Source organism: Empidonax traillii, unplaced genomic scaffold (genome assembly GCF_003031625.1).
Source record: "Empidonax traillii isolate 1590-97213 ecotype Southwest subspecies unplaced genomic scaffold, ASM303162v1 scaffold424:size506307, whole genome shotgun sequence".
NCBI classification, from domain to species: domain Eukaryota; kingdom Metazoa; phylum Chordata; class Aves; order Passeriformes; family Tyrannidae; genus Empidonax; species Empidonax traillii.
Window position 1 is genome coordinate 307,290 of NW_020955617.1, and position 16,735 is coordinate 324,024.

Below are 16,735 nucleotides of genomic sequence, written 5' to 3' on the forward strand. Positions count from 1 at the left end.
ACTGTACTCAGTTTTTAGCTCCGTGTCAAGATCAAGCCTCATTGACACCATGAATGTCTATATCCTATTCAGTGGCAATTTTTTGACAAGTCACAGAAATTTGCACTTTTTTGTAAATCCCTCTCGTGAACTTGAAAATTACATAGGACTTTTAAGTCTTGCAGATCTGTTCAGTGTATAGACCTAATTGGGTTAGCATTAGAGAGACTGTAATCCACAAGGAGAATGTTATGTATGGAGTTATATATATATATATATCTGTATGTGTAAGTCATGGATTGAGCTGTTTCAGACAGCTGTTTCATGTGTGAGTTCTTAGTGAAGGAAAACTGTATAGAGGAAGGGATTTCCTGTGCTTTCTACAGAGCACTGTGCGGTTTTGTTGATTACATTCAGTAATCATTATGCACAATAATAAAGAAAGGCTGTTTCAGCCCTGTTTAAAAGCAGTGAATTGCACTGAGGGGATAATTAGTATCAGCAGTCAGTGATGTAGGTTCCAGCCTGAAGGTGAGGGAATTGTTATTCCTATATGAAAGTTGGTGGAACTGAGCAACTTGCACCAGCTGAGTCTGATCTGATAGAGAAGTAACAGTAATATCTCCTGCTCTGATACTGATTAATCTTGAAGTGCTCTATAAAGAAAACATAAGGTTAAAAGGCAAATTTGCTGGTCTGATGTTTCATAGCGTGTTCAGCTGCCTCGGTTCACTAGGCCACAGTTCCCTCCAGTGTGTGCATCCTATCACCTGATAAATGGCTCCCAAATGATGGAGGGTTTTTGGCAACTCTAGAGATTTGTAAGGTACAGTTACACTAGGAAAGGTCTCTCTCTAAATTAGAAGTTTCTCATGAGTTCTGAACCAGTGGTAACAAGGTGAGAGAAAAGTTAAAGTTATTTTTAGTTCTTGAGGTTAAAAATAGCCTTTAAGTTATATTTATTCATAATAAAAGAGAATTGGACTTCAACATTAGCTGATGCAAGTGACAATAAGAAGAAATAATAAGGTTTTGTATCAATGCTGGTTTTGATACATGTATAGTGGCCTGTAATCCTTTGCTGTACTGCATGGTTGAAGAAGATGATTTAACTTCATTCTTTTGAATACTTGTTCATCCAATCCTGCCATCCTTGCTTCCTGACCCAGTCATTTATTTTCTGAAACAAGCTACATTTTGAAAGAGAATGACTTAGGCATTGTTTCTGGTTTAAATGTGACCACTCCTCCCTGTCCTAGAGAAGACATAGTTCTAAATGTTTAAAAATTATAAGCCATTATGAGGAGATAAATATCTTTCACTGAAGAGTAAGAGTAGAAAAATGTGTTTGACTCATTCACACTCCAAGACTTTGGTCAGTACAGCTATCCTGATGAAACAGAATTCCATTTACTGATCTTACTTTATCAGGAACATTGAAGTGTATGCATGGAAAAAAAATGCATCTTGTTGTACTTCAGTAAAAAGAGTATCATGAATAGTTATTGTTGGTTAAAAGCACTCAGTAATGTTTTAAAGGTACATGGGTGGCTAAATGCTGTTATGAACATAGTGGGGTTAGGTCTTGCTCAAGTGAATGGGAAGAGGAGATTAGTGGGAAGGAGGTGTCATTATATGAGTCACACCCTTGACTTTCATTTTTTTGTCCTTGTCAAGTACAGGTGTGCTTCTGTCAGCAATTACTTCTTCCTGGATTGTGAATGTCCTTGTACTTGCAAGTAGAAGTTAGCATTTCTTTTAGAGAGGCTCTGGAAAATGGAAAGCCTTTGGTAAACAGTGGTTTGTGTACAGAGGGAGCACTCGGGACACTTGAGCGTCTAGAGAAATAGCTAGGTATGGATGCTAGCAGCACTGTCCATAGCTCTGATTAAAACTTCTAATGTTGGCCGAATGTAAGTCTATAAGTGCTCTGCCAGGTCCTGAAACCCTGATAAATGTTATGCTGAAAGAGTAAAGAACAACAATTTGGCTACTGGGCTGTCATTTGAGCACCCTGAACACCCGCTAATGGATCGGTAATGACTATAATGACATAATGTGTGATATTAGACCTACTAGGGCCAAACGCCTCCCACTCCTTCCCATCAGGGGATGATGAATTGACCAGCATCAAAAAGCACAGCCCTCATTTGGAATTTTTCTTTGGGGAGTTGCAGCAGAGTCTTTTTTTCCCAGGCTTTCTCCACACATTCCCAGCCAGCTCTTTTCTTTTACTCTGCTCCCTGCATTCTTACATAGCTTTTATCACTGCAGCAGTCCGTGTCTGGTACAATAATGCAACCTGGAGTCTGCAAAGTAACCCAGACTGCCTTCTCCAGAGCAGAACTGGAATGTACGTGTGGGCTTTTATGGATTTGTTTTTACCACGCAGAGGATGTTGTTGCAGTTGTGTAAAATGTAGGTTTGCGTTTTTTCTCCGTGTTTCTGAGTATGTATTATCACGGGAATAATTTCGGAATCTAAAGTATTTCAACCCTCAGGTGTTGAAATGGTTATGTGCTTAAACTGGGGGGGTGGGCATAGTTTCTCCTCCCTGCTTGGCTGGTCACACCTCTTGTCCCCAGAAGGGGGCTGAAATTTGGATCCAGAGAGCAGGTCTGACTGCAAGTGTGTCTGGAAGGGAGTCACCAGCGTACACAGGAGTATCAGGAGGGAACTACATTCTGCTCCTCACCCCAAGGCTGGTAACAGAATTTAAGAAGGGCCTGAGTTTTAGGCGGGGAAGACAGGCTTGTAGTGAGGCAAAAAGGCAAATATGCAGCTAAGAGGCTGCTCAGTAGTGGAACAGGGACTTACTGTAAAGCCCTGGGTCAAAGCCACAAGCTTCCCAGGTGTTTTACTTACGCCCAAGACTCCCAAGTAATTCACCTTGGAATATTTTGCAAAGCCTTTTAGTTCGTTAATACCTCGATTTTGCGTAAAGAGAAGAAGCCACAGACTTCTCATAAGAGACTTCTTTTCATTTTGTAAGAGAATAAGCATTCTGGCCAAAGGTTCACATAAGTAACATACAACCAAGGAGAAACATTTCACTAAAGCACCCAGTACATGACAACCACAACTTAAGTGAAATACAACACATAGGCTTTAAGTTACCCGCAAGAGATTAAGGAAAGAGTAAAGGAAGAAAAGAGATTAAGAAAATAAAGAAAGAGGTTAGAATAAGAAAATTGTATAGTTACCACTGAGAGGTCACATGATGATGGCAGACAGAAGAAAAAGTCCAGGAGAAAGAGGAAAGTATACAAGATAACACACATTGCTATTACAATAAGCAAAAAATCAGGAGTTCTATCAATACAGAATCTCTAATCTATGCAAGGCACCATCTCCCATCTCATGAGTCCTAAAACTGCAGGAAACCAGGATCCAGGGAAAGAGTTTGTGAAATGAGTCTGTTGCAGTGGTTGGACCAGTCCTTTCACCTTCATCTGTGGACAGAATTCTTCTTTGGTGAGGTGCAGCCCTACTTCATAGATTCTTTGCTTATTTAATAACAACACATAACTTAAAACCCACCCTCATCCCTCCCTACAACCAGGTTTCAGGGAATATTTCAGGGTCCATTGTGAACACAATTTCCCTTCCTCAGCCTCAATTTATTTCACTGTTATGATAAGTGATAAGTCAAGTAGCCATTGGCCTGATCAGATGGTTTAACATCGAGTCAGATACTTGACTGGTAATGTAATAGATTCTAAACTCATGCTGCAGTTGGAGAGCAGAGCAAACAGCCCTCAAGGCTGAAAAAATAAACTTGTCTTGAGGAAACAGACGGTTGATGCGGGTCTTCCCTCTCTAGCCCTCTAAGGCTGATGTTTCCAGCAAGTAATCCTGTGAGCTCTGATTCTGTCCAGGGTTTTGATCCACTTACAAGTTTAATCTATCCTCTCTGAACTTAAATGCTCCATTATCTGTTAGGAAATAATTAGAGACTGCAAGCACAAGTCAGCATGCATAGAGTTCCTTGGGAGTCCCTGAGCTCATTGAGATGAAGACAGTTTGACTGATGGTGGTCAGCTGATATTGGGCCAAGAGCTAATAATAGAAGGCAGCGCTGCTTAGCTAGGTGAGAAAGTTAACTTGGGAAAAATTAAACTGAAGGGTTCGGGATTTATGGTTGGAAATAAATTTCCCATTCTCATTTGTTTCCTGGTAAGAGAGCTTCAGAGGCAGTTATTTCTTCTATGGTTTTATAATTAAGATCTAGGGGCTTCTTGCCTTGGCCTGGGCTCACTGTAGTTTGCTGCTGGCTGTAGGAGTAGTGTTCAGTGTGCAGGAGAGAATTTCTCACGTGGAGTGCAAAGGTAATATGTGACAATGACCTCAACTAGGCATGCAGTAAACAAATTAAAGGTGCATATAAGGGGCTGATACCCACATCTTTTCTTTACATCTGACCTAATTAACTCAATTAATAAAGCAGTCAGATGTGCTGCAGAAAGAAACAGCTTTTTCTAGATTGCAAGCCTGTCTTATAATAACGACAAGTCCTCGTCTTGAGGATATCAACATCAAACTTATCTTCAGTTCCGAGGTTTCAAGAGGAAAAAAATTACATAGCTGGCTAGCAAAAAACAGTTTTATCTCCTGTTCACAGAGATATGGATAGGTCTAGATGCTTGCTTTGTTTCTTTGGGTATGTCTAGATGCCACTGTGGGAAGTACACCGAGGGTACAGCTAGCTAGTCAGGTGGGGGAAGGTGAGAGAAGACTTACCTTTTCTTTGTTTCCACCATTGGCATTAGACTTCAGGATCTTTCCTTGGTCCACAGTGGCATTCACAGAGCCCTTGAGGCTACAGACACACTCTGTGATGTAGTTTCTCAGCTGACACAGGTGCATTTGCACTCAGTGTCATTGTTAGATTCTACCTTACTCGACTATGTAAGTGACTGGAGAAATATTTTTGTCTGCCCCTTGATTATTTTTAATTCCTTGTACACATCTCATGCTGCTGCCAAGCCAAGTGTTTGACTCAGGTTAGACCACGTAGATGCTTCTGAGAGTCTGAAAAGACATTAGTACTAACAATGTCTGGATCCAGGCACCCCACAGTGATTCCACTGACTGCCTGGCTACTTGAACCTCACTTTAAAGGGCAATTGTAGGATCAAATGAAATCCTTTATGGCAGCAATGAGACCTTTTTCCTTATCCTCTTTTGCTGTCATTTATGTAAACATCCTCCTTTCCGACTGGCATTAGGGCTCTGTGTAAGAACTGCCTGGCACTGGGCTCCAGCTGCAGTTCAGACAGATTTTCACTCCATCATGTCAAGTTGCTGAAGGTGGGGGGCAAGGGGTGCCCTAACTCCTCTGATTGTAGACTCCCTTTTGTGCAGCCTCCCCGCTCCCTCCCACTTGCACACACTGTAAGTATAAGTAGAGCCACTCAGGAGCGGGAGCTGTTTGCCTGTCAGTTCCAGGCATAGAAGCTCACTGTGATTGCAATTACAATTTCTGACTTGTCCAGAGATGCCAGAAATCAAAGCTGTCCTTGAGAGCGCTGCATGCCACGCACAGGCCCCGAGAGTGATCAGCCTCTGCAGAAGCTGGAAACCTGATCACTGCTGAAGGTTAACTGCTTTTAGTCATTCGAAGATTAACTGTTTCAAGGCTACATTTCTGATATTTCCATCTTAAGTAATAATTTTCTCTGTAATTTTTTATTTCGGTAATTTTCTGTTCCATAGTATGTGAGGGTAAAATGTGTGTGTATGTGTGGGGAAGATGTTAATTTTCCAAGTGCAAGGACAAGTGGCTCTATGGAGAAAGTGTAGACACAGAAGGGATGAAGTACAAGCACAGACAAATAATCCAGGCTGTTTGGAAACAATTCTGCTGGCATAACACTCTAACTGGAAAATACAGTGAGGGAAAGTGAGTTGGCTTGCGACTGATGATGGGGGAAATCTCTACTGAAACCTATGAGAGCTGTGAATTTGCCAGTGAATTCAGCAGGGCCAGGACCTCACCTCTGGAATAATCCTTCCAAGAAGTCTGCCACGGGTTTAAGGAAGAATCCCATGCTTTAGTGAATGACTGACATAATGAGCTTTTCCTAAATGGGGTGGGAAGTATATTCAGATGCTTTTTGTTATGGCAATTGCAGAACTCCTTATTTCAAGTTTGTATTGTTTTATGACTCGGAACCCCTGCACAAGGTTGGATAAATCCGTGAGTGGGGAGAAGATCTGGTGGGAGTGTTAGTTTATTCACTGAGAAATACAGCTGCAGATTCATTGAAACTATTTAAAATTCAAAGCAAATTCAAGAATTAGTTTTGGCTGTAAAGTGTGTGTGTGTGTGTGTGTACGAAGGAAACATTTTGAACTGATGTCCTGTATTACACTTTCTATTTAAACGTATAAGGTATCCCAATAACAGGGTTGATACTTGTTGCTTTGAACTGGACTTTTGGGCTTGGTTACTGAAACATGAAGTCAGTTATTTGCTTGGCTGTATATGTTGCTTTTATGAAGGTCAGGATCCCATAGTTGCCACTGTTTTATCAGTAGAAAAGTGTTTTTTTGAGAAAGTATAAATCGAACAGGCAACAGATGAGAATATTTAAAAAAAAATAAAAGGAAAAAAATGGAGAGAAGTGGTGCTGTATCATAAGTGGTACACAATAGTTCAGGTAATCAGACGCTTGTGGGATTTGTATTTCCATGATGAGCTTTCTGTTGCAAACAGTACTGTGAGGGCTTGTTCTTGGCATTATGTTATATGTGCTATATGTGCTATAATATGTGCTATTAACACTTCACTATGGGTTTAATCTGGACCTGGGCCAGAATGCTCTCCTCCAGCTTCATATTTTCCCAGGATTTATGTATTTGTATCTGAATGTGGGCTTTTAGGGCTTAGGACTTTTAGGACTTTTATGCACTTCAATAAAAATTTCTATTTGATATTGCAAGGCCATGAATTTTGGGAACTCGTGTCCCAAGAGGATAGTGCCTGCAGGTGTGGGTCTTTTCATCTGCACAACAAGTGAATGGTGTGATTGAAGGCAGAGGGGAAGATGTACCTCTGTAAGCACAGATCTTGCTGGAGTGGAAGTCTATAGCTGAAAGACTTGTCATTACAAACATGAGAAACAGCCTTCCTTAAACATCAGCAAAGTGACTAGGAATACTGGAATGCTTCATACAGTTTGTCTGACATCCAGATGCAAAGTACAGAAATAAAACTGACAAAACTTGGTAAAATGAAAAATGAGATTCTTGAACAGTGCTTGATCTGTTGTGAGAAGAAGCTGACACAGACATCCAGTTTTAAAGGAACGTTTGGTGCTGACAACCCGGTGACTAGTGCCGACTTACCACTAAAAGAAACTATTTAAGAAATATCCTATTGCTTTGCGTTCTTTCTGTGTGCCTCCAGCTCACATTAGCAATATAAAATAGGCACATGTTAAAGTTCCTAAAGGGCAACGTGTATGCCAAAATGTTGCCACGCAGATAAAAAAATTCAGGTTTTTATGGGACCTCTATTAATAAAGGAGAGGTACTGTTTCCACAGGCTTAAGTGAAATGCATCCCAAACAAACCATCAGTAGTTTGAGGTTAAAGGTAAATCTAATGAGGTTTGAGGGAAAGGCTGAAGAAGGAGTGTCTCGATATTTGTCAGAGGAGCTGGCTGTAAAACTGCACGAATATGCTGGCTAATCATTTTTGAAGCACACTTGTCTGGGATTTAGCTCAGTGCCAGATCGGCAGGCTACTCCATATCAGATTTTTCGTGAAGGCAGGCTGATGGGGCTGGGTGAGCTCCAGCATGTGCTGCAATTCACAGATCAGCAACAATGCAGAAAATAAGCAAGGGCAAAGGGCCCTGGAGGATCAACGCATTGTATTTGTCATACTTGGTTTTATGCTGCCAAAGTGCCAAGTCAACTTAAAGTTAAGGGTTATTGTGTTGTAGTGAGAAAAAAAAATCTGAGACTCATGCTGTGACCGGTTTTAATAGGAATGTAAGGATACAGGAGCACAGGCTTAGACAAGCTGAACTAGAAGAATCACTGAAATATATTCTACCTTCAGAATACTGTAGTTTGGAATACTTCTCCCTTAGTGCTTTGTTGCAGATAAGCCTTCAAAAATTGTTTCCATGTCTCAGCACCGATCCAGACACCTCTGATACATCAGCAACTGTCAATTGTTTATAAAAACAATTATCATCTGTTTATGTTAATATTCTGCATATTATTTACAAGTGATAGTCAGCTGTCCCTATTGCTGCTTGTCCCATAATTTTAATGGAAAAATAAGACAGGGAAATCTGGTACCTGACTGACTTGCTGATAATCTTTGTCATATTCTGCCAATACCTGTTAGATATCACTGCAGTTACTGGAATGAACAGGTAGAGCTGAGGTCACGCTGGGGCTCTCAGTCCATGGAGCAGCAACTGCTGGCTTGAAATGCCTGGTCCTTCAGTACTGAAACTGGAGTTCCAAAAATAAGAAGGTTTTGCAGAGCAATGTTTTCCATATTAACTTTGCTGTTAGCTTTTGTTGTAATATACAGCATCTCTTGGACCTGTTGAAAATCCCGTGAGCTTGTCCCTGCCCCAAAAGGCATTCAATCCAGATAGATACAACAGATAAAGGGCAGAGAAATGATTATGACTAAAGCAATTTATAGTTGGGACTCTGGATTGCAACACACATCTCCTAACCTCTAAGCAAATTAATTAATTTTTAAAATTAATTTTTAATTATGCTCTGGTTTTAAATTACCTTGAATGTTGACTTAAACAAGCAAATACTATATAAAAGGTGTGTTTTTTTTTTCAGGCAGAGGTCTTTTATCTGCTTATCCATTGAGAATGTGTTTAAAATGTTCTTTTCAAACATCTCTTGTTATCAGTGCTTTCCCCCAGGTCACATATTTTAAAGAAACTGGATGACACTTGATATATAAGGCAAATTGTGTATTAGCAGTAAGAGAGAGAGAGAATAGCTCTTAGTTACTTGCAAGGTGATTACAAGTGTGTCTTGAAGGTTTCTGCTTCACACAGAATATTGGGCTTTTAATTACAGAGACAAATATTCATTGCACAAAACAGAATTACGAAGGTTTCTGATAGACCAGGTTTTATCTTCGTGCTTTACATGACGAATAATAAAAAAATGTTTAAGAAGAGACTTTTGAGCTATGTTGGCAAATTGCAGCTCTGTTGCATTTGCTCAATAAAAGCTTGGAAGGCTTTCATTGATGGGCTTGCACAGGGAAAATCTGTGATATGGAGCAGAGTCGATGCAAAGGTAGGAAACAGCTGAGGTACAGTCAAGGAGCAGTTTATCTTGTGGAAATGTAGTTTCCAGTTCAGTTGAGAAATGTGGAACAGGATCTAGATACGGGTAATTCTCTGGGCTTTGATTTACTGACGGTGGATAGGCAACCTTCAGGTGGAATCTGCGAGAAAACGTTCTCCGGTGTTGAGGTGCTTTTGCTGTCTATGCAGTGCCCTTTGATGAAGCTCAGTGGGATGATTTGTGTACATGAAAGCAGAATTTTGCTCTTTGTTTTCTGAACCCAAGCTAATAGTTTTTTGGGGTTTTTTTTTTTAATGAATTCTGGTCGGTTTAGGTCAGTGCCCAGAGCCACCTCTTAAAAACACAAGTCATCTGAGTAGATATTTTAGTAATTAAAATGTTTGGGGAAACGGTCTTTGCAATGAGTAGAGAAAACCAGTTTCATTGTTGAATTGTTTTCTTGGCAAAATATTGAACAAATATTTATTGGTAAAATACATTATTCACTTGCTGAAACTAAAAGGAAGAGTTTCTGCTGAAGCTTTTCAATGGGAGATGCATTCCAGGGAATTCCTCAGCTAGAAGATGTTTTTTGAGATATAATACTGATTGAAGCACCTGTTTTTATCATTTTCTGAATGAATTCTGGTGAATTTCTGTTTTCAGTTGTTTCTAGAGTCAGACTATGTTATTAGATAGGAATGTTGTCAAATCCAATTTGAAATATTAAACACTTTGTGCATGAAAGCAGGGAAGAAAATGTGGGAGGAAGAGCTGTAGAAGCAGGCAGAGTGATGTGGAAGCGCTGTGACACAGGGAATGTGAGGCAGCTTTTGAGGACTTTGTGGCTCACTGATGATGACTTGGTCAGAAAAAAACCTCTAAAGGGAACCAGATAATCCAATGAAACTTTCCTTGTTTAAATATCATCCCTTTGCAGTAATTGAGTCCTGAGTGTGATGCTCTTGTGCAGCTGAATGCAGATGAGGGGAAAGGTGGAGATGAGTCTGATTTGAATTCTCAGTAGTGAGAAGTGAAATACCTGCATTACAGGCAAAATGTGTCTTTGATTAAAACAATTCTTAATGTTGATTATACACTTGATGAAATTAGGTTTTAATCTGATGCTATCCCTTTAAATTGATCCTGAAGAAGGAAGGAGCTTTCAATGTGTGATTATCAAGTCAAGCTTTTCAGCAGTAGCAGAAAATATCAAAGCAATGCCTGAAGACTCTTCAGGAAGAAGTGAGAACTTGATGGATTTTTTTCTATCACTCATTCTTAAGACCTCACCATCACTTACCTAAAGTCAAAAATCAAAGCAATATCTCCCTCCTTCTGAAAGGAATCTTCAGTCAAGGCTAAAAATGTGTATAAGCTGGTCAGGGACAAGATCTGTTTACCCTTGCATTCAAATACTGCTGAAATGATGGCTTTGTTAGATTGTATGGTTAAAACTTCAAGCCTTTTTTTCTGGTTGCATCAAAATAGTAAGAAATAAATCACTTTTGACAGATTGCTCTGAAATAATGATGTGTGTCACTAACTGTAAGTAAAACATTTGTCAGAATGATACAATATTTTTAGTAAGAGGTGTTGAGCACTGTTAAACAACTTACGCCTGCTCAGCAAGGGGGAATCTCCAACCGGAAAACCCACTGTTACTTCTCTTGACAACTTTCAGTGGGAACACTGCTGGTTGCTGATATCCTGAACTCTTGGCTATTTATGGATAAAAGTGAACTGAAAATGGGCTTTCTCATCACCATAATCAGTGTTTTTGGGCAAGGTTCACAGAAAGGCTGGTGGGAGCTGACCCCCTGACCAAGTGTTTGATGGAAAATCTTCACTTAGTTTGTTATGCACTAGAGGTCTGTTCTTTTAGCCTTGAGATTCCTCCTCTGCTAACTCAGGCTCTGGTGAATTGGGAGACTTAATTGGTACAAAGCGGGGAGAAGTAAGAAGCATATGGTATGTGGGTTCCACAAAACATATCTCCCACATTTTCAAGCATTTAAATATGTACTTAATGCTAAGCACCTCAGCCCTGCTGGAGTCAACGTGGTGGTCCATGCCCTCAGTGTTTGCAGGACAGGGATCATAGAACTGCTTTTTTTTCTTTTTTTTTTTTTTCTTTTTTTTTTTCGTTCTGATTTATTTTATGTTGCTCCAGAATACATAGTGAGCCAGGCTTGCTTCTCTAAGCACATGAAGGTGTCTGTTCCTGCATGAATAGGACCTTCTGCTTCTCTAAGGTGGGCAGATTTGACCCAGCAGTCTGTAAGCATCACCTTCAAGAGGAAGAGCTTTCAAATCCCTGAATTGTGCTGGTTTCAAGTTTTGAGGAAAGTGGGGCATCCCTCTGATGCATTCAAATCACAGGGGGCAATCACCTGGCATTTGAATTCAATGTCAACAACGCAGGCTGTGTCTCTGCAGCAAAGTCAAGCAGACTGCGTACCCTCTGCTGTGTGCAAGTTCTGTGACAGGCAGAGGGGTCTCAGAGGGTTTGCCTGCCCTGAGAAATGCAGCACATCTAAAGACACTCACCACCTCCAGAAAAGGCTGTGCACCCACTCAGCAGTGAGAGGCCAGCCAGGGACCAACCCTGCTCTTGGACAGTGGAGAGCATACTACTCTAGTGTTGTACCATGCCTTGCTCATCACCAGGCTGCAGCCTGAATGCAGTTTGGGACACTGATCCAGAGCCACCTTCTCCTGATGGAGCTTGATAGGAGCCTAGTGAGTGGCACTTGCCTTATGCTGTTTCCATCATGTCTGAGCGTGATGAACTGCAGGGTTTGTGTATGTGGAATTTTACTTTGTTTTTCAGTTTTAGTTTTTATCCTAGAGATTTCTTGCTGTAACGACAAACCTGACAGATGGATTTCCAGAACTTTATGAAGAAATAAGTTAATCTCACCATTTAATGGTGCAAAACACTTGTACTCCAGTCTAAGTATGCAGTACCTACACTCACTACCCATTCAGACCTCTACTTAAGCTCCTCACTGAAAACCAAACCCTAAAAAGTTCAAATTTCTTACATCCAATAGATACAAACTCCAAAAGCACCCATTCTAATCCTGTAACCTCTTTAATCATAAGAGTTTGTCCTGGCTCTGAGGAAACACATGTAAACAAGTCTCATACTGTTATCTTCTCTGTTTGGTCATCACATACAGCTTCTTTAACATGGCTTCCTAAAGCAAAAGAAGCATGAAGGGAGTTTCACAGAGATGGTGGTTAGTGCAAAGCTCTGGCTAACAGCTCATTAGACTTCTTTAATGACAGGATTTAGACCCCTAGTTATTTTCTGCTGTTCCAGCCACACTCAGTGTTTCCCGACAGAAAAAAGCAACTGGCCATGTGAGTGTTAACATAGAATTTGGACCTGGGTGTGCATTGTTACACTTCAGTGCAATAGTCTTTGATGAACCTGTACCCACTGTAAACATTCATCTTGCTTTATGCTTGGAGTGATGTGAATGTATAAAAAGATTATTTTTTTTAATACCTTTGTTCATTTGCTCCTGGGTCCTGCTTCTCCAGAGAGAAGTTGAGAGAATGTTGTACACAACCTGAGTGTTGTCACCATCTCCCACGAGGGTAGAGCCACAGGAGCCTGTGTCCTCAGGACATGGGGTGTGCTGCCATACTTGCACAAGCTCTGTCCTGCAGCAGTAACCTCAGGGCTGACTCTGCAGCATTCATGTGTATTCACTGTATTACATATACAGCAGTAAAATTGGTTATAGCAACTGTTGCCAAGTCCCAAATAATACTTTTGCCTGGAAGTGCCATGTTAACGTGTGTGCTCCTAACGACTATAAAAGGGTTCCTGGAAAACCAGCTATGGCAGTTTATGCTGTTACTGTCCTGCCTCTGTTTGCTGCTGTGCCGCTGTGGGAGTCCAATATCCTTTGCTGGTCTCTATAGCTGCAACTATCATTTCGTTTTCAGGAGTGGCTGAGAGATTTCCACAGAAGCTTTCCAGAGAGTATCTACCCGAGTGGTAAAATTTGCAGCCCAAGGGTCGAAGTATAGTAATGCTCTAAGGTCAAGAAAACAGCATCTTGCTTAGGGAGTACAGGGGAAGTACAGCAATGAGTATCACTGTCACACAATCAGTGTGGGCACCTATGTTGTTACGTTTATATTTGTGCTGTCTTGTAGCTTAAGGAGTTGTGCAGACTGCATAGGCTGTGTCAGCTATAACCTGAAAAAACTTGTAAGACCTACAGACAAACAAAAGGCATCGAAATATATGTTGGACTGTAATTGGATATGCCCTGCAGCAGGTCAGACATGCGTTTGAGACAGGTGTTTGTCCCAGCCATTAAAAGAATTGTAAAATTAATGTGAAAAGCAGTGTGTTCAATGTAGTATCTCTCCTGTTACCACAGCACAGCTGTGCTTTCAGAAAAATGCACAGCGCAGTATGAAGTCAGCTTTTAAGTACATTTATTTACTTGACACTGATTAGGAAAAACAGCTGGGTTGTTCTTTTCTGGCTTTCTTTGTTTTGCTTTATTTGAGGGAATTTTATGGCAAGAACACTTAGAAGCAGAAGGTTAGGAAATCAGAGATTTTTCAGACTTTGTCTGTGCTAATTGAATTCTTTGTCAGATGGATATCTTCATCCGGCTCAAGAAAAGCAGCAGATCAGGAAACAGTTTTGGGTGGCATTTTCCAATTGCAGTTGCACCTCCTCAGAGCTCTGTTGGCATAGCTCTGCTGACAGAAAGCAGAGTCACAGGTCTGGTCACTGGCACCTAGAAAGTCACCCTTCTTTGGGGTGTGCTCTTGTAACGTAATGCGCGTGGGAGGCAGATCTGTGTGAACCATTAAAATAACATTTATGTCGTGGTTTAATTTAGTTGTTTAATGTAGGCTTGTGTATATAAATCACAGGAGTTGAGCTTAATGGAGCAACGATACAACCACGTTCAAAAGGGGCAGAAGGGAGGAATGATTGACACGATACGATTTCTTCTTACAAAATAGCATATCTGAGAAGTGTAATGCTGAGCTGAACATGGAAGGCTCAACTGAGCCCACCTACGGTGAGGCTGGGGGGACACATCAGTGTCCCTGCCAAGCTACCTGCAGGATCAGCCGCCTCCTGCAACAAGGTCTTTCTTTGCCAGCCTTTCCCTCAGATAACACTGATGCTGCAAGCGCTGCTGTGAAGAAGGAAAGCCTTGTTTTTAAGTAGCTTGTTTGAGACCTTGTAGTACCTGAGCCTCAGCTGGTCAGGGCTCACCACAGACCTGCATCTTGGAGGTAAAGGCAGGCTGAGCTCCAGAGCTGCTCCCTGTGTCTGAGCTGGCTGGCTTACAGCTGTGCTGTGGATGGCTGCCTTGCACTGCTGCAGTGAGTAATACCTGAGCAGCAACAGCGTCCAGAAACTCGAGGAGGAGATTTGCTCTGGCTGGAGAGTTACTCCTGTGATAGACTTACTGCTCTTGCAGACAGACAGAGAAGGGTGCCTGATGCCCAACAGGAGCCTTTCAAAACTGTCACCGCTCCTGTCATTTCTCACATGCCAGTGTTACAAAGACTCTGACTCCTAGGGGAAAGAGGAAGTACCACATCTTAATCATTTCTCTCCCCTCCATCCCTTTTATGTTTCAACTGTCAAAGAAATTTTTTCAGGAAAGAAAGGTTAAGTGATCTGGGGCGCTGTTCCCACTGCTTCAGACTTCCCATGTGACTGTGGATAGTAGGTTGTGCTTTTCTGTACCTCAGTTTCCCCTCCATTAAATTAGATTAGGCACAATTTCAAACTCATTCATGTAATTGTGCCAGTTGAGTGTAGAGACAAGATTTGCAGACACACAGCTACCAAAAGATTCAGAAAATTGCAGAGGTTGGTTTTGAAAGATGTCAGTGCCACCCAGCCAAGTTTGTGAGTTTAGGGGCCTAACCTGATTAAGTGTTTTAGAAAGCATTTAGAAATCACTCAGCAGAGTACCCAAGAGCCATAGAAACTGTAGCTCCAGGGTCCTTAGCCTCCAAACAGATTTTGAAATGGGGATTCATATTCCTTATTTGCCGAACAGATTTTTAAAATTCTTCTAAGTCATAATGTTTTTGTTGTTGTTGTTTGTCTGTTTTGTCTAATTAGGTTCTAGCAGAACAATTGCAATCTCTTTTACTTTGTGTTTGTGCTGTGCTGGATAGACATAGTCCTGAGTTCTTCTGTAGATGCAAGTTCCAGAAAAATAACAATAGTTTTACTAATGAGAAAAACTATGTGAAGCCAATATTCGTGCTAAATTAGTATCTGTTAGTGGCTTAGATCTATAATGAAGGTTTCCTTGTTCTCTATTGTGTGTCTTAATTTATTATGGAGCGGTCCATAATATTTTATTAACAATATTTTTGTTTTCTGGAACTGTTTCCCAAAAGTATGTGCTTTCATGTAATATCAGAACAAGACAAATGGCACCGTTTGCCTTTATTATTGTACAGAAGTGTCTTTCCTTTGGATTCAGACAGACTTGGAAATGGGGAGTTGCTGGAGAGTAATGGAGCACATGCTTTAAAGTTTTGTCTGGTTCCTGAGTAGGCAAAAAGAATATTTTGTCTCTGTTCTAATCAGTCCTCATTAAAAAGAAAAGTATTCCAGCTCTCTGTTCTGGGGAAACCCTTACCTTTACTCAGAGAGGGAGTGGGCAACAAGTACTGTCCCCTTATGCATCTGCAGGAGAAAAATGAATGGGGCAAAAAGAAAAAATAAGGCAGAGGAATTTTGTGCTCTGAAACCAGATACTGCACCTGTTGACATGTATTTACTTTGGTGGCCTTCAGGGACGTTTTGTAGTCACCACAGAAGAAAGGCTAAAATTGTTTCAAGGAGACTCCATACCTAAGAGCTGAGTGAGTGGGAACTACAATAATTTGAATGTGAGCAAACCTACTTAAATTCAGATCTGTTTTCTAATTTCTTGTATTGGAATCTTCCTCAGATTTGCTCCTCCATCATTCCATCAAATAGCCCCCATTTATTCATTTATTTATTCTTCACATACATTTAGGAAGAAAAAGAAAGGAGTTGCTCCCCCCAGTAGGGACCATCTGCTCTTTTCTTATTGGGAAGGAAAAAACCCTACAATTAGCGTCTTGTTCATCTTTTTGTTTTACCAAAAAAAGAGAGGGACAGAAAGAGAGAGAACTATTATGCAAATACTCTGCAATTTGGTTTCAAATAGTCTTTGTACTATGATGAGCAATTTGCTTTAATACAAACTCAGCCTACATGCCAGAAGTGGGGGTTTTTTTGTTTGGTTTTTATTTATTTTGTTTTGGGTTTTTTTTGGTTGTTGTTGTTGTTTTTGTTTTGTTTTTTGGTGTTGGGTGCTTTTTTGGGGTTTTTTTTTTGGCTTTTTTGTGGGGGGTTTTTGTTTGGGTTTTTTTTTTTTTGTGTGTGTTCGTGAGTGTGTGGGTTTTTTTGTTTGGTTTGG

The 16,735-nt window shown here is 40.7% G+C and overlaps 1 protein-coding gene across 2 annotated transcripts in view; it reads left to right on the forward strand.

The window, feature by feature from the left end:
- The window catches only part of ERBB4 (erb-b2 receptor tyrosine kinase 4), a 369,309-nt gene that overhangs the window by 255,864 nt on the left and 96,710 nt on the right, over positions 1 to 16,735 (forward strand). The gene's annotated exons all lie outside the window — the stretch shown is intronic.